General features: G+C 43.8%; 2 long non-coding RNA genes across 2 annotated transcripts; both read right to left on the bottom strand.

The window, feature by feature from the left end:
* Positions 1-1,669: 1,669 nt before the first annotated feature.
* Positions 1,670-18,588, bottom strand: LOC119500656. The gene is made up of 3 exons (XR_005209652.1): positions 18,471-18,588; positions 13,003-13,004; positions 1,670-1,681 (listed from the first exon to the last, which is right to left on the bottom strand). It is a non-coding gene; the product is annotated as an uncharacterized LOC119500656 (long non-coding RNA).
* Positions 5,776-8,288, bottom strand: LOC119500650. Its single transcript, XR_005209651.1, has 3 exons — positions 8,231-8,288; positions 7,479-7,920; positions 5,776-5,994 (listed from the first exon to the last, which is right to left on the bottom strand). It is a non-coding gene; the product is annotated as an uncharacterized LOC119500650 (long non-coding RNA).
* Positions 18,589-24,835: the final 6,247 nt, after the last annotated feature.

The following is a 24,835-nucleotide window of genomic DNA, read 5'->3' on the forward strand; positions in this document are numbered from 1 at the left end:
AGCTGGCCTGTAGTCACTGGGGGTACTGGGGTGTCCCTTCTTGGCCACCGGGGGCTGTATGCTGTCAGCCGTTACCGTGGTGGATGGATTAACCTCTCTGTTCATAAACAACCGGCTATCGGTCAGTAGCTGGTAGTGCTAGTAGCTAGTAGTGCAAGTAGCTAGTAGTGCAAGTAGCCAGTAGCTAGTAGTGCAAGTAGCCAGTAGTGCCAGTAGTGCTAGTAGCTAGTAGTGCCAGTAGTGCCAGTAGCTAGTAGTGCAAGTAGCCAGTAGTGCCAGTAGTGCTAGTAGCTAGTAGTGCCAGTAGTGCCAGTAGCTAGTAGTGCTAGTAGCCAGTAGTGCCAGTAGTGCTAGTAGCTAGTAGTGCCAGTAGTGCTAGTAGCTAGTAGTGCCAGTAGCTAGTAGTGCCAGTAGTGCCAGTAGCCAGTAGTGCCAGTAGCCAGTAGTGCCAGTAGCTAGTAGTGCCAGTAGCTAGTAGTGCCAGTAGTGCTAGTAGCTAGTAGTGCCAGTAGTGCTAGTAGCTAGTAGTGCCAGTAGTGCCAGTAGTGCCAGTAGTGCTAGTAGCTAGTAGTGCCAGTAGTGCCAGTAGCTAGTAGTGCCAGTAGTGCTAGTAGCTAGTAGTGCCAGCAGTGCCAGTAGCCAGTAGTGCCAGTAGCCAGTAGTGCCAGTAGCTAGTAGTGCCAGTAGTGCTAGTAGCTAGTAGTGCCAGTAGTGCCAGTAGTGCTAGTAGCTAGTAGTGCTAGTAGCTAGTAGTGCCAGTAGCTAGTAGTGCCAGTAGTGCCAGTAGCTAGTAGTGCCAGTAGCTAGTAGTGCCAGTAGTGCTAGTAGCTAGTAGTGCCAGTAGTGCCAGTAGCCAGTAGTGCCAGTAGCTAGTAGTGCCAGTAGCTAGTAGTGCCAGTAGTGCTAGTAGCTAGTAGTGCCAGTAGTGCCAGTAGCTAGTAGTGCCAGTAGCTAGTAGTGCCAGTAGTGCCAGTAGCCAGTAGTGCCAGTAGCGCCAGTAGCTAGTAGTGCCAGTAGTGCCAGTAGTGCCAGTAGCTAGTAGTGCCAGTAGCTAGTAGTGCCAGTAGTGCCAGTAGCCAGTAGTGCCAGTAGCTAGTAGTGCTGTGACAGTTTCATTGGGACTACTTAGTAATAATAATAATAATAATAAATTGCCTTTCAGAAACCCAAGGACGTTTTACAAAGGGGGCACACAAAATCATACTAATAAATAACACAGAGTAGTTTACATTATCAGGATTAATAGACACCCTGCAGCCAATCAGAATAGTCAATAAAGTTGTATCTAATGTTTACATTCACACTCTGTATACATTTACTTTACTACTCTTGCTGAGCATAAATCTGATTTATCAATAAGCTACCACAGAGCACCCAGTGTCCTTCAGAATAAAATGTTTCTGGATCTGTTGACTTCGTGGATTTTGTTCATCACAGAGACGAACACTCAGTTTCTGTTTCCCGCCGGAAACACCGGAGACACACTTAAACTGGCGCCTCGAGTTATAAAAAACCTTCATCTGATCTCCTCGAGTCTCCTCGGATAGTTTCATCTGTTTTCTTCTGATGAAAGAGTTTAACAGCATCCTGCCGCTGATGATGCATTTAATAAAGTTCAATCATTCACTCTAAAACCAGAACGAAGTGCAAACGGGAGTCAATGTTCAGGGTTTATGCTAGACTTTTTTTTGACTGCCAATATGGCCGTTGATATTCCAGAAATCTGGCCATATAGAACAACTACCAGACGTATGTTTTTAATAGCCATATAATAGCCTCCATTTGACATAACTTGAAAATACATGTGACGAAGAAGCAATCTAAAAAATTAAATAACAGGCTGGTAGGTCCAAATTCCACGTTTGTCAAATTGAAAATACTGTTGTGTGGCTCGTAGCCTACCGAACAGTTTGAAGCTTCATTCATAACGTTAATGTAAATTATTATTATTGATATCTTACTGAAACACTGCATGCAATAGTCCACCTCCTCTTCCTCTCTCCGTCTCAAACACACTCACAGCGAGCGCGGCGGCGCTCCTCGCCTTGTCTCAGTCCGAGAGTTTGCCTTTTAATGGCCATTTAACTTCATGATAAATGTGATTTATATTTATTTTAGACAGAGAAAGGTTAAGAAACGTGTGCCAATTTGTAAATAATAGAAATAATCCCCAATTAAAGCTCCGTACTATATTCATTCATGGAGCTCTCCAAGTCACTGCATGTTCTACAACACTGTCCGGCACATATTTCAGAATAAAAGCCTCATGTTAACAAATGAAGGGATTCTGTTCATAGAAAAAAACGCTTGAGGGCTTTTATTTTTAAATGAAAGCAGGATGTGTTGATTTAAAAATAAGTCTTAACTTTTTTTCATCTCCGTAACATATTCTACAGATAGACCTCAAAACTGTATTAAAGTCTTGCTGATATGATGTCAATATACAGTCAATAGATCACCTTCCCTGTCTGTTGCTGATGTGAGACGCAGCTGAGACACGAGCGGCTCACGTCAAAAATAGGCGAGACCTATATTCTATAAAAGAGACGCAGCTGAGACCGGCGTGAGGCGCGCGTCTCATGCGGGCAGTGTCGCTGCTCTAACCTGTTAACACGGACGGCGAAATAAAACACAACAGGTAACGCAGCCGCCACGCGCTGCTGACGTTGGATGTGTGTCCACGCTGTAAGATTAGTTGAGGTTTAACGAGCTGAGACACTATGTGAGAGGAGATGATGTAGTCTCCGTCAGACCTAAGGAAGTGGTCGTATATAAATAGATGTTTGCCTCTTTGTGTCTTTATTAAAGACTCCACAGTGAGGACATGGACATAAACATGGACATGGACAGACAGGAAACTACCTATTGGGTGTTGGGGGTGATCATGTGACCACCTATAGAGCGTGGAGACAAAGCGGTGAGAGCTGGGCCTCTCCGGTGGATCTACTTAGCCGGACTCAGGGAACAATTGAGCAGCAGATTGAGGTCAGTGTGTCACAGATTTCATCAGGTCTCTGCCAGGCCGGTCCACACCAGCTGCTCACCATGGAAACCAGTGGGTTTGATGGGGGGGAACCTCGGACCAAGCCTCCAGGAAGAGCGCCGGTCAGTCGTACTACAACTTCCGTGTCCGTCACGTGATGCCATTGGGCCCAAAAAGACTTTATCCTGTTGACTTCCATCGGGAATATTATTATTTTCCTTCCTCCGTTCATGTAAATGAGACCCAGACCGAGGCTGGACCACGGGCTGGGAGGCGGAGTTAAAGGAAACGCTACTGCGCCTGATCTATGGACCCAGTGGATAAGGAAGATCGCCGGGTGATCCGGGTTCTTTATCACTCGGCAGCATGGATGTATAAAGAGAATTGGATCCAGCGTTGGAGGCGGGCCCCCATTCATTCCTATCAGAGTGTCTCGTGGTAAACACTACACATCCAGTAAAGGATGGAAACGCTTTGGGTTTCACACATTGACAGGATAGCAGAGCTAGACAGAGCAGAGCTAAAGCTGCATGCTAACGTCTAAAAAAAGCCGAAATGTTTCCGAAAATAAGTCAGAACCAAGGCGGAAAAATGTCTGAAAATCTTTAAAAAAAAAAGCTGAAATATGTCAGAAAAAAGGCAGAAAAAATGCCAAAGTATATCCGAAATATGCCCTGAAAAAAGGCCAAAAAGGAAAAAAGAAATATGTTCAAACAAAAGTCTGAAATATCCGAAAAAAGGCCGATATATGTCTGAATAAAAGTCTGAAAAATGTTTGAAATATTTCCGAAAAAAGGTTGAAAAAAGCCGAAATATGTCTGAAATTTTTTTTAAAAAAGGCAGAAAAATGTCAGAAAAAAATGAACAGCTGATTGTAAAGTGAAAGTGAAACTTAACACAGGGGACAGTACCAGCGGTCTCCTGGATGTGAAAGCTTTGTGTTTGTTGGACCCAACCACCTTCCCTCCAACCCACCCGGTGTGTCTCTTTCACTCTTTAAACTACGTCACCACAACACTTTCCCTGAGTGAGTTTACTGTCGCTGTAGATGTGTTTACATTATAGTTAATGTAACGCCCGGTGCGTCTCTTACCGGCGCTAAAGGGTACCGTGTGCGGCGGTATCGGAACGCTGACAAAGCGTCGGTTTTTGGCGCCCTGCTGGGAATGAGAACGGGCTGAATATCCAGTAGCAAGTACGTTAAATATGTCCTGGTTTTATGAACCCCCTTCATGTTGTGTGTGTGCTTCAGGAGGATGAATGCGGTGTTTGTGATTTTCCCTCCGAGGTAAAAACACTATATATAAATACTCTCGTGCTTCGACCACATGACGTGCACAGAGACAGACTGAGACTGTTGAAAAATGAAAACCTCCAGGAGACGGGTTTGACTGTCAGTATGTGGAAAATAGTGTTTTGTATTTTTATACAGAATGTTTTGTCTTGAATTTATTCATGACTTTAGGTGATAAAAAGAGTTGAACACTCAGATCTCATCCTGTCGATTTAAAAGAATTCCGAATTAGACCGGATCTCTAAAATAAGATGACAGCAGATCACTTGTATGAACAAGTGTTTGTAGATTTCATAATAACCTAAACTAAATAAACGGTGTGTTGTTGGGTGAAGCTTTCTGAACCTGGTAAAGTCTTTATGATCACATGTGATTCAGCTGAGAGTCGGAGGTCAAAGTGATGACTCAACAGTGAGTTTGAATGTTCATGTTTTTGAGGGTGTTTGTGCGTCTTTAGTGCCACGCGAGGAAACATGTGACACAATCAACCCCCCCGCAGGAAGAGCGCCGGTCGTTGAAGCAAATTTTCGTAAAGACCAAAATATTGTGCATCATAAATGTCGTGTGGGGAGTTTACATTTAACATTGAACCCAAACGCAGAGTTACAGACAGAACAGGTAGTTTTTAAATAAAAGCGAGCTTTAATAAATCAAGCTGAAATAATCCGAACAACAGAAAAAACACCAGGCATCAAGAAAAAACAAAAATGCAGGGAGGGGAACAAAGTACAAAAGAACAAATAGAAACAAACAACAAAAACCAAACAGAGGACAAAACCAAAAATCACAAACCAGGGAAACACGAGGAACACCAGGATCAGGGCAGGAGGTAACAAGTAACACGGAGGACAAGGTAGACGGGGCTGGAGAGACAAACGAACCGACAAGGACAGAGGGGAACACACAGGCTTAAATACAAGACATGATTACACACAGGTGAAACAAATCAGGGCAGGGCAGACAATCAACAAAAGGCGGGAAAACAAACAAAGGTGGGAAGTAAAACCAGACAAGACACAGGAGGAGTGAATTACAAAATAAAACAGGAAACAGGAATGAGAATATAAAAGAAACCAAAACACAAACCAAAATCACATAAACATAACTAATAACAAAGACTGGCACAGCCAGAACATGACAATAAATTGTTATAATACTGCAAACCGGTCTCACAGGAAGGCGTATAAATACCACGACATTACACGGACACTCCGCGTGTCATGAGTACACATTTTAGTGTTTTTGCGTGTCATTTGTACATTAAGTAAAACACGTACGGAAACAACTACGGAAAACACATCCCAATCATCAATAAAAAACATGTGACAAACACGGGTCAACAACGTTCTTGAGTGTCTCCTGGTTAAAAGTCCTGTGTTTGTTGGACCCGCCCACCATCAGCGGTCTTTCTCTCTTTTTATTCTACGTCACTAACTCTCACCGTAGCATTTATACGCGAATGTGTTTACCTCGCAGTCAGTACAGGATACACGGTGAACAAATCACACACGGAAATCAAGAAAGGCGTTCTTATTGGACGCTAAACACCGTGCACATTCTTATGTTTTGTACACCTAATTGTTTTAATCACTGAGGTTTGGGCTGCCGTGTTTGACTGCATTAGTTTTAGCCGTACTCATTCTATCACCATCACAGCCCGACATCTTCTCTGGCGTCGTTCTAGTAGCTTCATTCTCCAGATTAATTACAGCTGATCCTGCATTTAAACACATATTTTATTCTGTTACCAGAGCTGTCTACATTTATTTAAGTACATTAATAAGGCATGGTTGTGTTATAACTGTCAGGCATGACTTGGTCATGTGTTTTTACTCTTTATCTTGAAAATAAAAATGATTTATACATGATGGAGCTGCAGAATTTAACGCATCTTTTCATTATTCCCTGCAGACTTGGCTGTGATTTGCTTAAAGACTTGTTGATGCATCCCCTTTAATTCATAGTTTTCACGTGACGTCGCGGCCCTATGGGCACACCCACCTGGAGGGCAAAACAAAAATACCCTCCACTGTCGGCTAATGACAGCTCAGCTTTTACAAAATGTTAGATAGTTGTTGTTGAACTTGATGCACAAACCGAAGAGAAGACGAGTCTGGGCTGTGTTGCTGTTCGACGGACACCAAGGTGAGTCGACTGGGGCTCCCGGTCCAGACCGCGGCCCACCAAGTTGGTCCGTGTGTGTGTCGGCTTGGGAGTATAACCAAGTTACTGTATAGATAGTTATTTAGTTAGCTAGCTGAAGGAGAACAAGGGTAACATTAGGCCAATAATTGGGGCCCGAGCACCGACAACGTCGGGCCAGCGAAGGCACTATTGAAACTGTAGGAATTATTCTTTTTCTCTCAAATGAATCGCCTTTTTGACAACCTTAACATTCTCAAAAAGTTGTTAAACTTGGCACACTTATCAGACGCGGTTAAAAATTTTATATTTTAAGGGTCTCGGGCTTGGTTGTTGCTAAATGGCTCGCTAGCGCCCCCTAGAAAATTGGAAAAATTGAGCCCCGCACTCCAGTTTCACCTACATGTATGAAATTTGGCAGACTGATGTAACATGTGGAGATGCACAACAAAGCCTCTTGGAGGTATGCCCAAAAATCAACAGGAAGTCAGCCATTTTCGAATTTCGACCATTTTTTTGCGATTTATAGGGCGTGTACTTTAACGAACTCCTCCTACAGATTTAATCAGATCGACTTGAAATTTGGTCAGGACCATCTTAAGACATTAAGGATGAAAAGTTATCAAAATGGCGAGTTTTCACTTAATGACCTGACGGTGGCGTGGTGGCCATTTTGAGCCATTCGCGAGCAGCCGTTCATGTGTCTTGTGTGTCGTGTGTTTTATTTGGTGATAGGTTTTACTTTGTGACGGGAGTTTTGGTGTGCTAATGTTGCGCCGTTAGCTAGCTAACTAGCAGAAGCTACCGGCAGGTTACGTAAACAAACGCTATAATGTGGGCTTCAGAATCTCAGTTTCAATATCAGTTTATGAAATAGACTTATTCTGTCAATATGAAGACACAACAAGGTCAATAATATTCATTATTATTATAAAAAAAACATAGATGCTTTCTAGAGGGTTCAGTGAACCAACGCAAACGGTGGTTTACGTTCTTATTTTAAGCCTTCATGTTCTTCCCAAACATAACTAAGTGGTTTTGTTACGTAACCATAGCGACGTTGAATAAGAGCTCTGTAGATGAAGAAGAGGAAGATGGAGGTCAGTGGATCTCAGCTGGACTCTGGTCTGGATGTGAACACTCTGACCTGGTTTCAGCTGTTTTCAGGATTCAGACATAATTCGGGTGAACATGTGAAGGGGGGGGGGTCACAGCAGTCAGCATGACGGGATGAAGAACGCTCTCTTTGTGGAGGTGGTGGAGATGCTGGTCTAGGATCAGTCTGTGTTTATAGACTCTCATTAAAGGATGGCGTGACACGAGGACCTCCTCCAGCGTGGTGGACACCAACCCGATTCAGAAGCTGTCAGAACGCCGCATGTAAACAGGAACAGGAACAATAGCACGCCGCCACCGCCTCATTTAACAATTAACTGCTGCAGCAGTAAACAACATCATATCGTCTGTGTGAGCGTTACGTTCAACTGATTCTGGATCAGATCTGGAGGTTCAAAATGATACTCAGAGTTAGACTTCGTACTTTTATATAGATTAGATTAGAGTCAACTTTATTGTCATTGCACATAGTACAAGTATATAGATGAGACAGTGGATAACACCATTATAGCAGTGATGCCACGCACAGAGACGCCACTGAATTCATTCAGCAACTCCTCGACTACAACTGAGCCAAAGCAGATATAAATAACACAAAGCACATAGATTCTACAAAGGTTTTAGTCAGGATAGGACCAGGAGGACTCTCCATTTGGACACTTGGATACCCAAAGTGTGCCAAATGTGTTTTCTACCTCTTGAAAGGAATCTGGCTCTAAAATACTCCTGATATCCACTACAGGAGGCTACGTGACCACTATGGAGCCTTTGGCCATGACCTTTACCATGTGCATCATCACATTCTACCATTGTGCATCATCACATTCTACCATTGTGCCTCATCACATTCTACCATTGTGCATCATCACATTCTACCATTGTGCATCATCACATTCTACCATGTGCATCAGCACATTCTACCATTTTGCATCATCACATTCTACCATTGTGCATCATCACATTCTACCATTGTGCCTCATCACATTCTACCATTGTGCATCATCACATTCTACCATTGTGCATCATCACATTCTACCATTGTGCACAGTATTACATCAATTAAAAACAACTAAATTGTGTAATTTAGACTCCAAATGGAGTAGTTCTATTTGAATAATGAAATATGATCAAGTATATAATAACAAATAAGATCAATAACAATGTAAATAAGATAACAAAGTATAATAAGGTATAATAAAAGTATAATAAGAATCCTAAGTGAAGTATTTACATTCAATATAAAAATATTATAAAGTAAAAATACAATTTATCGTGCGTTGATTTCCTAACTAAAATATTGAAATTGTTGCCGAACAAACATTGTTTGGACTGAATCCACTCTGAGTGTTTTAGTCGCGTTAAGGCCTCGACTTTTAGACAGTATTCAGAGATAAACACCATCACAGCATTTAATGAAGTTTTTAAACTCGGTACCGGGCCCGTCGGGTAAAAGAGGCTACCCTGACGTGCTCCATTAATCCTCAGGAGGAGACTTCCCTCCCGCTGAGGTGTTGCTGCCGGATCATCTCGTTAACAGTTAATGAGTTAATGAGGGTTAAGTGAGCGCTCGTTAGGCGTCATGTGAAAGGATCTCTCTGTTGTGGTGTCCTCTGGGGGATCAGACCTGGACACATCATCAACAATAACGGACCATCCTGTCAGACAGCGCCGAGGGGTCACATCGCTCAGTAAACGGAGGAATCCGCTGTCAGATTATTTAACGGTTAATCTGTCAATGGGCCGGCTGGCACCGGCTGAGCCTCAAAGCCTCTGATCCCGAGGCCATTAGTGTCCATGACTGAGACACTAATACCTGTCCCAAAACCAAAATCCTGTTCTTGGAGCGAAACGCTTATTTACTCTGCTGCTCAAACACCTCGAGGTTTCCCTCCGTCTGTTTGTGTGTGTCGTGGATTGAAAGGTCGAAGTCCAGCGGAGGATTTAATCTGCTCGCAGGCGTTCAGTTAGAAACTGTTTCCTGTGACCTGACGTTCACCTTGAGCAGGACTCTGGGTCTTACTGGACCTGTAAGTAGCAGTGATGCGTTTGGATAAAAGACTAATTATCTCATTGCGTTGGCCCGTAGGAGCACACTATTAAAGATACACTTCCTGTTGTTGTTGTTCACCTTCAGACAAAGTGAAATAAAATACAAAATGAATGAGATTGACAGATAGGTAAACTTAAAACTATACCTGATACCCCCTGATGCCCAGGGTCGGTCCTTTGGCGGCCCACCGTCGGTCCTTTGTCGGCCCACGGTCGGTCCTTTGGTGGCCCAGGGTCGGTCCTTTGGCGGCCCAGGGTCGGTCCTTTGGCGGCCCAGGGTCGGTCCTTTGGCGGCCCAGGGTCAGTCCTTTCGCAGCACATGGTCGGTCCTTTCGCAGCACATGGTCGGTCCTTTGGCGGCCTAGGGTTGGTCCTTTGGCGGCCCACGTTCGGCCCTTTGTCGGCCCACGTTCGGCCCTTTGTCGGCCCACAGTCGGTCCTTTGGCGGCCAACGGTCAGTCCCTTGGCGGCCCTCTGTCGGTCCCTTGGCGGCCCACGGTCGGTCCTTTGACGGCCCACGGTCGGTCCTTTGTTGTTGGAGCAGCTGAAGAACAGAAAACACATCTAACGTCTTTTAGTGGACTAACTTTGTTTGAAAAGGTTGAGTTTTTCAACCTAGTTTAAGTGGAATCCTCTAAACATAAATTATAGTGTTACAGGTTTACAGGTGAGGTGTCACCACAGTGTTGGATGATTATTTATCTCCACCTGGAACCTGGATTCATCTGCAGCATCAGTTTAAAGAAAGATGGAGATGATTTCATACTTAGGTCACATGACAACCGATCTACTGTGCATCTCACCTGTTACTTCTTCTGGTTTAAACGTGTTCAAGTTTTTCTTGTTTAATATGTTGTGTGTTTACTTCAGACTGGCAGACGTTGAGAGGAAGCCTTGTGTTCCCTCTCAGGAACCAGTTTTGGATAATCTGCTGTGAAAAGAGTTCCCAAACAGAGAGAGAGCTGGATTAAAGGCCGAGGAAGGACAACATGGCCGTTACATAAAGAGCGGGGGTTGTTGTTGTTGTTTTGGACGAGGTGTAAATACTACTTCTCATGGTTACTATTCCAAACGTCATGTTCCTGATGGGGGCGGGGTAGTAGGTGAGCCGATAAGCAGGTTGGCAGTAGTAGAGCTCATTGCATCAAGCTTAGGTGGAGCGTACCGAGATAGTAGACAGCTTTAGCAGGATTGAACTGAACCTTTCCAGAAAGCAGGTTGACCCAAACGTCGGTGCTGAGAGCTGATATAACTTTATTACTCTGCTACTCCGCAGCTCATCAACGCTGAGGTTTCTCATCAAACGAGACAATCACAGCTCTGTGCTTCTGGGTAATAATAACACACCGTACAGCTCATTATGGTCTGCACCGCCGGCAGCTTTAAAAACCTGCTCCTCAAACATCTGCTGTCGCTGCTGCAGGTCGGGATGTTCTGTCCAGACAACAGGCCTCCGTCTGCCGGTCTCATACCGTTAATGAGCTCGCAGCGGGATCCTTCGTATACATCAGCACAACATCATGCTGAGATAATACCCGGCACACACTACGCCAGAATCTGGCCCATTCTGGGCCCCTCCAGATAATCATCAGCAGAGCTCTGATTGTTTGATGGATCTAAAGATGATCTCTCCAGATGTTCCTGTGGTGTGAGCTATGTTCAGAGTGGTTTTTACATCCTCCGATCGGCCTCTCAAATGATAAATATTAAACATGTTCCATATTAACGATGGGATATCTTGTTGTGTGTGGGGAACCCAGAGGACAGCCGATGACGCAGTCACGTGAGAAAGAACTGCAGCCAATAGAGAACCAACTGACTGAAGAAGGAAGGATGACCACCGCCGTCATGGCGGCCGAGGCTAACGCATGAGCTAATGGTAAACGTGAAGCATAAAGTAGTGGTAGGATGGAGCTCAGAGATGGAGGAGCCACTTTTTTTTCAGTACAAAGTAGAGCAAATGTGAACTACATCTACTGTACGTCACCAACACTAGCTCGCTAGCTAACTCAGCTATGTTCCACGTCACCAACACTGGCTTTACGAAATGTAATAACTTTACAAGAAAAAAAGTCGTAATATTACAAGAAAAAAAGGAAATAACACGTAAAATTACTACTTTATAATATTATGACTTCATTCTCTGAATCTCAGATGTATTTTTTTTCCTCAAAGTGGCCCTAATACTCCGTCGTACCGTCGTACCATAGACCTACAACAATGATCAATAAAAATGAAAATGTAAACAAAGAACAGTTATTCATTTCCATTTTTAAACCTCCACAGGGAGCCCTGGAGAGGAGCTGAAGAGACGCAGGTTGCTGACCCCTGACCTCTGACCCCTGGTATAAAGAGTCAGACACTGCCGGTAAAACTTTATGGTTGTTTTGACGGCCCTCCGATGTGGCGGCCCACCAGGATTTGTCCCAGTGGGCCAGATGTGTGTCTCATGGAGGTGAAAGAAGAACAGCCTGACAATGACCAACACTTTATATGAGAGAGGACTTCCCTTTGAGTCGTATTATAACCACTACGGTAATAACCACTCACACACACAGAGTCCTAAACTGATAATCAAATCAGCGGGAACACGCTGCTTTTCTCTCGTCAATTACTCAGAACAGCGTGAACGTGACCAAAGTGTTTGAGCTGCCAGGAAGGACTGGATTAGTGTGTGAGTGGAACAGGGACGCCGTGTCCTCCTGATCCGACCAATCAGCACGGATCACATTTAACTGAATGGGAGGTCCTGGTCCTCACTGAGACCAGGAGAGACCGCGTCAGTCCAGTTCTCAGATTTTACAACTAGGACTGTGTGCTGGCAACAATCTGGTGATACGATGCGTATCATGATGCAGAGGTTACGTTTCAATATACTGGGATACTGTAAGCAAGGAGATAATATTCTTTTTAATCTAATTTCAGGAAAACTATCATAGTATAAAGAACACACCGGCATCTGAATGAATCTGAGTAGAAAAGTTGACTTTTTTATGCAATCACAACAGTGGATCTGCTTTTGCATTTATCAATGTAACATCCAACATCACAACACTTTGAGAGGACTCATATCTGTGCAAATTATATAAAATATAGACTGAGTTCATCTTTGCATACAAACTATTAAACATTATATAAAATATAGTGTTTTTGATAATCGATACAGTATCACGAAACATGATACAGCGATACTCAATATTTTCCTACACTCCTACTTTCAACATAGCCTCACGGCAGTTTGTGAAGTAGTCACAAACTTTAATTTATCTGATTCGTGTTTATAGACACAAATTTCACTTTTTCTCGTGACGCTCAGCACGACTTTCAACAACGTATTTTTTATGCGTTTGCCTACGAATGTCCAGCATGACGTGACGCATGTGTCAATTTTCATCACCAGTCTTTTAAAAAATAAAACTCCTTAGTTAGGTTTAGTTAAAGATGTTGGTTTGGGTTAAAATAACTCCAGAAGTAACTGAAGTATAGAAGTTACAAATAAATCAACGTAGACTTCTGGCCTCACACGGGGCACCAACGTGGTCTCCTGGTGAAAGTGGTATCTTCAGGACCACCCATCCACCCCGACCTCCTCCCTACACGCCGTTCGCCGATTTCTATACTTCCGGGTTCATGATTACGTGGATTATATACAAATTTATTTTCCTACTGACAATCATGAAAAAATTTTTACATTTGTGTATTTGTACACGAATCAATACATTCAATTTCTTGACTATCTCACGAACTGCTGTGAGACTTGGCTGAAATACATTAAATAACGATAAACAACTCATGAATTCACATTTAAAGAACTTTGAGCTCTCAACCTAAATGGAAAATTACATATTAATATATACTAAGGCTGTCAAAATTAACGCGATAATAACGCGTTAACGCAAATTTGTTTTACCGCCACTAATCTCTTTAACGCAATCGATCTTTCAGAGGTTTGGTAATAAATCAACGTTGATTTCTGGCTTCACACGGGGCACCAATATCGGTCTCCTGGTGACAGTCTGGTGATTTTAGACCCAGCCATCCACCCCCATCCCATCCTACACGCCGTTTGCCGCTCTTTATACTACCTGGTTCATGATTACGTCGGTCACATAACATCATCCTCTGTCATAGAGGAGGAAAGAAAACAGAAATAATCTTGTTTAAAAAGCTGCAATCAGAGAATTTAGACTTTTTTTTTAATTGGTTATCACAATAGTTGGTGATTAATTTAATAGTTGACAACAGATCGATGAATCGTTGCAGCTCTAAAGACTTCATCAACTTTTTTAATAAATCCTTAAGTCTTTTGTTCTGGACTGGCACATTTACAGTGTGACTCACTGACATTTAACTGAGTCATAAAAGACGTTTTTTAATGGGCCAGAAAATGAAAAGCAGCAGAGTTCAGTCTGTTGAAATGATGCATCTTTTTAATAAACCCTCTCTTTTATGACTGTGTGGGCTCTGTGGGTCATAAAGTCAGTTTATGGAGCAGAACTTTGTCCCAGAAACAAACACAATAAACCTGCAGTGTACATCAGGACAGCATGTTAGCCGCTGTGAGGACAAAATGCATCTCTGAACCTTTGTTGAATCCACTGAACACGAATCACAGAGCTGCTGACAGGTCCTTTTAATAGTTTTACAGTTCATCATGTGGCTTTATTTCTTTATTCGTCACATGCACAAAGATTACAGGTTGGCGATGACATTCTTCCTCCGACAATGCTGCTACAATAAAAAGAAAATCACACATGCAAAAATGAAGACATAAAAGATAGCGCACTAATTTCTCTCAATATGTTGAGAAAGTTAACGTTAACCAGCGGGACCAGATTAGACCCCTACGTCGCTGGAGACGACTGCAGGGGAAGTCGTCTCCTGGCGGCGAGGAGTGAGGCAGAGGGACCGCGACCCGGTGCTGTCCTCTGTTGGACTCATTTCCTGTAGCATGGTGGAATTAGAGAGCTAAGCTAGCTAAGTAGCCTTGCGTCCGACCAGCGGGCCGGTGACCAACGGGCTGGTGGCCAACGGGCCGGTGACCAGCGGGCTGGAGGCCAACGGCAGCGCTGTAAAGATAAACTGAGGGCGTATAAATCTCTGGATGTCTATAGTTAACTATCCTTCAGTAACGTCAGTCACAAAGAGAGTCGGACAATATGTTAGCCCACTGCTAGCGTTAGCCTCCAGTCTTTCCTTTGGTTAGCCTCCAGCTAATGTTAGCCCACTGCTAGCGTTAGCCTCCAGTCTTTCCTTTGGTTAGCCTCCAGCTAATGTTAGCCCACTGCTAGCGTTAGCCTCCAGCTAATGTTAGCCCACTGCTAGCGTTAGCCTCCAGCTAATGGTAGCCCTCTGCTAGCGTTAGCCTCCAGCTAATGTTAGCCCACTGCTAGCGTTAGCCTCCAGTCTTTCCTTTGGTTAGCCTCCAGCTAATGTTAGCCCACTGCTAGCGTTAGCCTCCAGTCTTTCCTTTGGTTAGCCTCCAGCTAATGTTAGCCCACTGCTAGCGTTAGCCTCCAGTCTTTCCTTTGGTTAGCCTCCAGCTAATGTTAGCCCACTGCTAGCGTTAGCCTCCAGCTAATGTTAGCCCACTGCTAGCGTTAGCCTCCAGCTAATGTTAGCCCACTGCTAGCGTTAGCCTCCAGCTAATGGTAGCCCTCTGCTAGCGTTAGCCTCCAGCTAATGTTAGCCCACTGCTAGCGTTAGCCTCCAGTCTTTCCTTTGGTTAGCCTCCAGCTAATGTTAGCCCACTGCTAGCGTTAGCCTCCAGTCTTTCCTTTGGTTAGCCTCCAGCTAATGTTAGCCCACTGCTAGCGTTAGCCTCCAGTCTTTCCTTTGGTTAGCCTCCAGCTAATGTTAGCCCACTGCTAGCGTTAGCCTCCAGTCTTTGCTTTACTGCTAGTGGTTCAGAGTTTATATATAGTTTGTTACACAGTATACCTTTAATGTGTGTTTCTGCAGAAGCCCATAAGAGTTATGAATGGAGGTAAATAATCTATATAATATAATGAACTACCATCTTTGTGCTGCTGTCAGTAAGACATTAATAATAAGCTGTAAATCTTTACAGGAGCATCAGATATCCCCTGATGAATGACGACAGTGATAGAATGAGGCCTTTAAAGCGTCTCTGTGTTTACTGAGTGTTTTCTGTGCTCGCTCTGCTCCGAGGTGTCCTCTCCGCTGGCAGCACTCCATTATTTACGCGGCCGGCAGCAGAGAATGTGACACAGATTTGCAGAACATGTTGTTCTGGTGGAAGAGTGCCCCCCCCCTCGCTGTGTGGGCGGAGCGCCGGCCCGAACACATCCAGGCTTTGTCCCGCTGCAGAGCGCCGAGGGGAGGATTACCAGGACCAGACACCTGTTGTTGTTCAGACAGCAGATATACAGTGTCACTGTCACACTATCACTTCATCACAAACAACACAGTCATGTGACCCTTACTGTGAAAATCCTCACTTCCTGTCTGAGAGTCACTTCATTCTGTCAAACTGGGAAACATTTAGTCCAAATCAGACACCAGTTTCCTCCTCCAGCTGAACCCGTGGAAGACTAAATGCTCACTAAAGTGTCTTTTCACATCACTAGTTAAGTAGTTATCACATCACTAGTTATCACGTCACTAGTTATCACGTCACTAGTTATCTAGTTATCACATCACTAGTAAACTAGTTATCACATCACTAGTTATCACGTCACTAGTTATCACGTCACTAGTAAACTAGTTATCACATCACTAGTTATCACATCACTAGTAAACTAGTTATCACATCACTAGTTATCACATCACTAGTAAACTAGTTATCACATCACTAGTAAACTAGTTATCACATCACTAGTTATCACATCACTAGTAAACTAGTTATCACATCACTAGTTATCACATCACTAGTAAACTAGTTATCACATCACTAGTTATCACATCACTAGTTATCACGTCACTAGTTAACTAGTTATCACATCACTAGTTATCACATCACTAGTAAACTAGTTATCACATCACTAGTTATCACATCACTTGTAAACTAGTTATCACATCACTAGTTATCACATCATTAGTAAACTAGTTATCACATCACTAGTTATTACATCACTAGTAAACTAGTTATCACATCACTAGTTATCACATCACTAGTTATCACATCACTAGTAAACTAGTTATCACATCACTAGTTATCACGTCACTAGTTAACTAGTTATCACATCACTAGTTATCACATCACTAGTAAACTAGTTATCACATCACTAGTTATCACATCACTAGTAAACTAGTTATCACATCACTAGTTATCACATCACTAGTTAACTGGTTATCACGTCACTAGTAAACTAGTTATCACATCACTAGTTATCACATCACTAGTAAACTAGTTATCACATCACTAGTAAACTAGTTATCACATCACTAGTTATCACATCACTAGTTATCACATCACTAGTTAACTGGTTATCACGTCACTAGTTAACTAGTTATCACATCACTAGTTAACTGGTTATCACATCACTAGTAAACTAGTTATCACATCACTAGTTATCACATCACTAGTTAACTGGTTATCACGTCACTAGTTAACTGGTTATCACATCACTAGTTAACTGGTTATCACATCACTAGTTAACAATTATCACATCACTAGTTAACTAGTTATCACATCACTAGTTAACAATTATTACATCACTAGTTAACTAGTTTGCACATCACTAGTTAACAATTATCACATCACTAGTTAACAATTATCACATCACTAGTTAACTGGTTATCACATCACTAGTTAACTGGTTATCACATCACTAGTTAACAATTATCACATCACTAGTAAACTAGTTATCACATCACTAGTTAACAATTATCACATCACTAGTTAACAATGATCACATCACTAGTTAACAATTATCACATCACTAGTTAATAATGATCACATCACTAGTTAACAATTATCACATCACTAGTTAACAATGATCACATCACTAGTTAACTAGTTATCACATCACTAGTTAACAGTTATCACCTCACTGGTTAACTAGTTATCACATCACTAGTTAACTAGTTATCACCTCACTGGTTAACTAGTTATCACATCACTAGTTAACTAGTGAGGTCAAAATAGACCCCAGCTAGTTAAGTAGTTACATTCTAAATGTTGGAGAGGAAAAACAGTCATGTCCATGTTCAAAGGGGCCCCTTGACCTCTGACCTCCAGATGTGTGAATGTAAATGGGTTCTATGGGTACCCATGAGTCTCCCCTTTACAGACATGCCCACTTTATGATAATCACATGCAGTTTGGGGCAAGTCATAGTCAAGTCAGCACACTGACACACTGACAGCTGTTGTTGCCTGTTGGGCTGCAGTTTGACATGTTATGATCTGAGCATATTGTTTTATGCTAAATGCAGTACCTGTGAGGGTTTCTGGATCAATATCTGTCATTGATCTGTGTTGTTCATTGATTTACAATAATAAATATATACATACATTTACATAAAGCAGCATATCAGTCCACTCCCATGTTGATAAGAGGATTAAATACTGGACTAATCTCTAAGGTTCATTTAGAACTGATAAAACATGTGGGATTAGTTTGCGATTAATCATTATAATACTTACAATAAGTAAGTACTTGTGGTTTGTGTCCACAGGGGTGTTTTTTATGGCGAGGGATCGTCTCTCTTCCCAGTGTTGGACGCTTGATGAGCTGCTACTAGACACCTGATTGGACGAACTCTTTCCCTCGTGGACTGCTGCTACCAGCTTTGAAACCGTGAACCAACATGGCGGCTCGTTGGGAAACTTTCTTCTCTTATATCATGAAAATAATTCACTGAGATGATTTAATGAGAGAAATAATCCATGTGGATGAATCTGTCTTTATTTTATGTTAACAACGGTTAGTTTAACAGTTTCTAGAGAGTTTCCAGAGGCGGCGAGTCGCGCCGGACGCCCCTGATTTAAATAAAGTAGCCAAGACCTCGACCTTATGTAAATGAGGAGCGGGATGCGTGGAAAGACGGAGGCTGTGGACGTGCAGTTTGTACCTGCTACAGTGTGAGGATTGGTAAATATTTAATGTACTGGATGATAATTTAATTTGAAATGAAGCAGAGATCAACTGTTAATATAAAGCTGGTAAATGTCCGAAAAAATGTCAAAAAGTCTGAAAAATATCCGAAAAAGTCCCAAAAATGGCGGGAAAAAAGCTGAAAAAGAAGTCGGAAAAATGTTCGAAAAAAAGTATGAAAAATGTCAGAAATTAAGTCGGAAAAATGTCGGGGAAAAAGTTGGAAAAATATCAGAAAAAACGTTTTAAATGTGTTTCTGAAAACATGTAATGAGAGGAATAATCCATGTTGATGTGAGGTTTGGTAAATATTCAATGTACTGGATGATACTTTATATAAAGCCGGTAAATGTAGTTTCATGTGTGTGAACTTGTTTCTCTCTGTGGGGGAAGAAATAGACTTTAACCCGGTTAGAGAACAGATCATTATCCAGCAGTAGAAACAGAACAAAGTTCCCCTCTGACATACGTAATAGAGTCTCTGAAGTGATTTAAGTCTCTCCGGTATCAAAGCGTTGTGCTGTGAAAAGCTGCTGCGAGTGTGTCGATTGCGACCTGACATCACTAAACCTCTGAACTAAACGTCCTGACCTGCATATGACAGATCAGGAGTTAGCACGAGGACCGGCATTATGGACTCTTATGGAGCCTAATCCTGATCATAATGCGCTAATTGTTCCCAAATGTTGAGTTGAGTGTAGAGGAGGAAGTGAACAGCACACACACACACACACATTATAGAAACCTTCAGAATAAAAGCATCACACACACACACAAACACACACACGCACACACACACACACACACACACACACACACACACACACACACACACACACACACACACACTGCTCAGGTACTCTGTTTACTACCTGCTCAGGTACTCTGTATACTACCTGCTCAGGTACTCTGATCACTACCTGCTCAGGTACTCTGATCACTACCTGGTGGAGACCAAACACAGAGCTAACAGAGAGAATACTGGACACAAAGACTCCAGGTGAATCATCATGTTGATCTGTAGCTGATGGATGTTGAAATATGAAAGTGTTTGCTATCTAATCTGTACTTGGACTTGTATAAACGTGTGTTATTATTGTGATATATCAGTCATCTGAGGAAAGTGTGTGTTGTGAAATCTCCATTTATTTTTTCTAGAGAATGAATGCTTGAAAAGTAGACGTTCACTGATGCTTCAGCTCCCACTGATACCAGACGGATCGCAGTAAAACATCTTGAGCGTAGCTCATGAAGACTTCAGTATGTAGCGTTAAGGTCACAGAGAGGTTGTGATTATTAGAACAGATAAACTCTGGAACAGTAGGTTCGTTGACTGCCGCGGTCTAAAAGCTGTTTCACAACCTGAAGACGTTAAAACTTGTCCTGAAAACAAGGACGGGAATCGAGATGAGAAGATAAGTTTCTATTTCCTGCTGCTATGCTGTCAAACCGCCAACATCTCTATCAGATCACACCCACACATCTGATTAATGAGATTAAAACGTCTGACTTTATCCTCCTTTATATATCCCTCTTTACCATGGAGGTATTAATAGAACAGGATCCAGCGTTCATTCCTATGAGAGTTGCTCAGTGGAGCATGAAGCCTAAATGGCTCCACTTCCGTCTGGAAAAGTACCCGGATCTTGGCGGACCATGGGCAACTCGGACATGCTTAGTAGCGTCCGCTTGGTCACATGACTCGGTCACATGACTCGGTCACGGGGTCCCAACGTCACAGTCTGGGTCTCACTCACATGAACGGAGGAAGAGAAATAACTGGATTCAGCTGTTAGTGCATTTTACAACTTTAAAAACGTATTTTTTTGAATAAGGACTATTAGAGTGTTCGTACTGGGAAGTTGATTCACCTCAACAAAATTATCCGCTGAGTAACAGACGTCTCTTTCCCAATGGAAGTCTACGGGAAAAAGTCTTTTTAGGCCCAATGGCATCACGTGACGGACACGGAAGTTGCAGTACCGCCGTTTGACCACTACGAAGGTCCGGATCGTCGACCGGCGCTCTTCCTGGGGGCTTGGTCTTTACTCTGTTAGTAACCATGGTGACGTGTTTCGTGGGCGGAGCGTTAAGTGGAGGCATCCTTCAGTAAAGTCAGTCACAAAGAGAGTCGGACAACATCAGAGAAGCGTTTCAGAGACGGAGAGAAAGGGTTGCTAATAGTTTAGCCTTCTGCTAACAGCAGCTAACGGCTCACGTTAGCTGCTGTTAGCAGAAGGCTAAATATTAGCATCATTTCCTCTCCGTCTCTGAAACGCTTCTCTGATATTGTAGCTCTAGAGCTCCAATCACAGTTACTCATCTCTAATGTCTGAGATCTGGATTCTGGCAGTCAACAACACAATTTGGTTCAAGATTTGGAAAGATATGGTTATAGAACGCCAAGTATGTGAAATTGAAAATGCTAATTGGATTATTGCATTTCATTTTAATTTTTTACTCAAATATCACACTCATATTATGTAGAAAATTACTATGGTGGAATTACATTTTCAAGTTTACATTATCATTTTAATAAAGTCAGGTTTGGGCTTCCATAGTTCTGTTTGCATCAACATGTATTCGTTCTGGTCTGTTGTTAACCAGAATTCACTGCATGTCCACACACATCACAACGCTGCTTCCTGCTGTGGATAGATGATTATCAGCAGTTTGTGGGTTCCCCTGAGACAAACACAGAAACACTTCCAGTAACAGAAGAGACCCTGATTATGAGCCAATCAGGAAGTCCAACAGAGAGTTTGTGTAATGTGTCCTCGACCACATCTGAAGGCTGAAGTGTTTACAGTTCTTCTGTTATGGTGTAAAAATAGTTGTGTGGATGAAAGTAGAAACACGTGAAGCATGAAGAGATGATTTAAAACGGGACCGTCAATCAATTCAAATATTTAATCGAGATTAATCACACATTTTTTATCTGTTCTAAATGTACTTTTAAGGGAGATTCAAATAGTCGAATAGTATTATTGTCAGTCCTGTAAATCGTTAGTATCGTCAGTCCGTGAGTCTCGTGAGTCGTTAGTCAGTGAAGTTAACGTCAACCGCGACCATTTCCTAACTCTAACTAAATGGTTGTGACCGTGACGGTTCAGCATGAATACACAAACCATAAGTAGTCCACGTGGTTTTGAGAGGGAGGGGACCCGGGGGGGGCAGGGGACCCCGTCAGACCACCAGCTGGGGGGGGGGGGACCCCATCAGACCACAAGCTGGGGGGGGGGGCCCCCGTCAGACCACCAGCTGGGGGGGGGGGGGACCCCATCAGACCACAAGCTGGGGGGGGGGGACCCCGTCAGACCACCAGCTGGGGTGAGGGGGGGACCCCATCAGACCACAAGCTGGGGGGGGGGGACCCCGTCAGACCACCAGCTGCCAACGTGACTATTTTCATTTTTAGAGACAAAGTTTAGTTTACTTGTCGTCTGCGTTCCTGATTCTTCAACACGTCTGCACACGCCGTCCACCAACATCCACATTCCTCACAGGATTAACTGTGTGTGTGTGTGTGTGGTGGGTGGGGGTGCATGTGTTTCGCTTGTTTTCCAGGAAGTACACATGCACATGTTCCAGAAGTCACACTTGATTGCATTCATTCTTAATCTGCACACACACACACACACACACACACACACACACACTTAAGTGTGAGCAGATGTGTGTGTGTTCTCTGGCTGCTCTCAGGTCTGATGGTGGATTCAGACTCAATGTAGTGTGAAACTGAAGGATCAGAGACTCAGCAGATGGTTGGATGGTTGGTTGGTTGGTTGGTTGGCTGGTTGGATGGATGGTTGGATGGTTGGATGGTTGGATGGTTGGTTGGGTGGTTGGTTGGATGGTTGGTTGGTTGGCTGGATGGTTGGATGGATGGTTGTATGGTTGTATGGATGGATGGTTGGGTGGTTGGGTGGTTGGTTGGTTGGGTGGTTGGTTGGTTGGATGGTTGGATGGTTGGATGGTTGGATGGATGGTTGGTTGGGTGGTTGGTTGGGTGGTTGGTTGGTTGGCTGGATGGTTGGATGGTTGGATGGTTGGGTGGTTGGTTGGTTGGTTGGGTGGTTGGTTGGATGGTTGGATGGATGGTTGGATGGTTGGTTGGGTGGTTGGTTGGTTGGCTTGATGGTTGGAGGGTTGGTTGGGTGGTTGGTTGGGTGGTTGGTTGGATGGATGGTTGGATGGTTGTTTGGATGGATGGTTGGTTGATTGGTTGGTTGGTTGGTTGGTTGGTTGGTTGGTTGGATGGTTGGTTGGTTGGATGGATGGATGGTTGGTTGGTTGGATGGTTGGTTGGGTGGTTGGTTGGTTGGCTGGATGGTTGGATGGTTGGATGGTTGGTTGGGTGGTTGATTGGTTGGTTGGGTGGTTGGTTGGATGTTGGATGGATGGTCGGATGGTTGGTTGGTTGGTTGGCTGGATGGTTGGAGGGTTGGTTGGCTGGTTGGTTGGGTGGTTGGTTGGATGGATGGTTGGTTGGTTGGTTGGTTGGTTGGATGGATGGATGGTTGGTTGGTTGGATGGTTGGTTGGATGGATGGTTGGTTGGTTGGTTGGTTGGATGGATGGTTGGATGGATGGATGGATGGTTGGTTGGTTGGATGGTTGGTTGGGTGGTTGGTTGGTTGGTTGGGTGGTTGGTTGGTTGGCTGGATGGTTGGATGGTTGGATGGGTGGTTGGTTGGTTGGTTGGGTGGTTGGTTGGATGTTGGATGGATGGTCAGATGGTTGGTTGGTTGGTTGGCTGGATGGTTGGAGGGTTGGTTGGCTGGTTGGTTGGGTGGTTGGTTGGATGGATGGTTGGTTGGTTGGTTGGTTGGTTGGTTGGTTGGATGGATGGATGGATGGTTGGTTGGTTGGATGGTTGGTTGGATGGATGGTTGGTTGGTTGGTTGGTTGGATGGATGGTTGGATGGATGGATGGTTGGTTGGTTGGATGGTTGGTTGGGTGGTTGGTTGGTTGGTTGGATGGTTGGTTGGATGGATGGATGGTTGGATGGTTGGTTGGATGGATGGATGGTTGGTTGGTTGGATGGATGGTTGGATGGTTGGATTGTTGGTTGGATGGATGGTTGGTTGGATGGATGGTTGGATGGTTGGTTGGATGGATGGTTGGTTGGTTGGTTGGTTGGTTGGTTGGTTGGTTGGATGGTTGGTCACTGCCAAAGACATCAAGAACTCCCAGCAAGCATGCTGATGCTGTGGGAACCAACGCACAGGCATCGATCACAGGGACGGCCCACACCAACACACATGGACGTACTGAGGAGAGATGCTGGACAGTGCTGGCGAGCTAGCCAGATGTATTGTGGACTGAGACAGCTGGAAGCTCCGCTTGAAAGCCCGTCTGAGGACGACCCAATGACATCAATTCCGATAGTTGTATTATCACTCTTTCCATCCACCACTATTGGTTTTGTGTTATCAGTCCTACTTGTATTAGCTATTACAGCTGCTAGGCTATTATTGTGGCTGCTTCCCCCTCTCTCTCTCTCTCTCTCTCTCTCTCTCTATATATATATATATATATATATCCCCCCATCCGGTCTCGGCAGATGACCGCCCACCCTGCGCCCGGTTCTGCTCCAGGTTTCTTCCCAGTAATCGGGGAGTTTTTCCTGGCCACAGCGCGCTTGGTGGATACTGTTGGGTCTCTAAACTATGGTGTACGGTCATAGACCTGCTCTATATATAAAGCGTCTTGAGATAACTTCTGTTTGACGCTATACAAAAATAAATTGAATTGAATTGAATTGAATTGGTTGGGTGGTTGGTTGGTTGGTTGGATGGTTGGGTGGCTGGGTGGATGGTTGGTTGGTTGGATGGATGGATGGTTGGTTGGTTGGATGGATGGTTGGTTGGTTGGTTGGTTGGTTGGTTGGTTGGATGGTTGGTTGGATGGATGGTTGGTTGGTTGGTTTGTTGGATGGATGGTTGGTTGGTTGGTTGGTTGGTTGGTTGGCTTGATGGTTGGAGGGTTGGTTGGGTGGTTGGTTGGGTGGTTGGTTGGATGGATGGTTGGATGGTTGGTTGGATGGATGGTTGGTTGGTTGGTTGGTTGGTTGGTTGGTTGGATGGTTGGTTGGTTGGTTGGATGGTTGGTTGGTTGGATGGATGGATGGTTGGTTGGTTGGATGATTGGTTGGGTGGTTGGTTGGTTGGCTGGATGGTTGGATGGT

This window comes from Sebastes umbrosus, chromosome 2 (assembly GCF_015220745.1).
Source record: "Sebastes umbrosus isolate fSebUmb1 chromosome 2, fSebUmb1.pri, whole genome shotgun sequence".
Lineage (NCBI taxonomy): Eukaryota > Metazoa > Chordata > Actinopteri > Perciformes > Sebastidae > Sebastes > Sebastes umbrosus.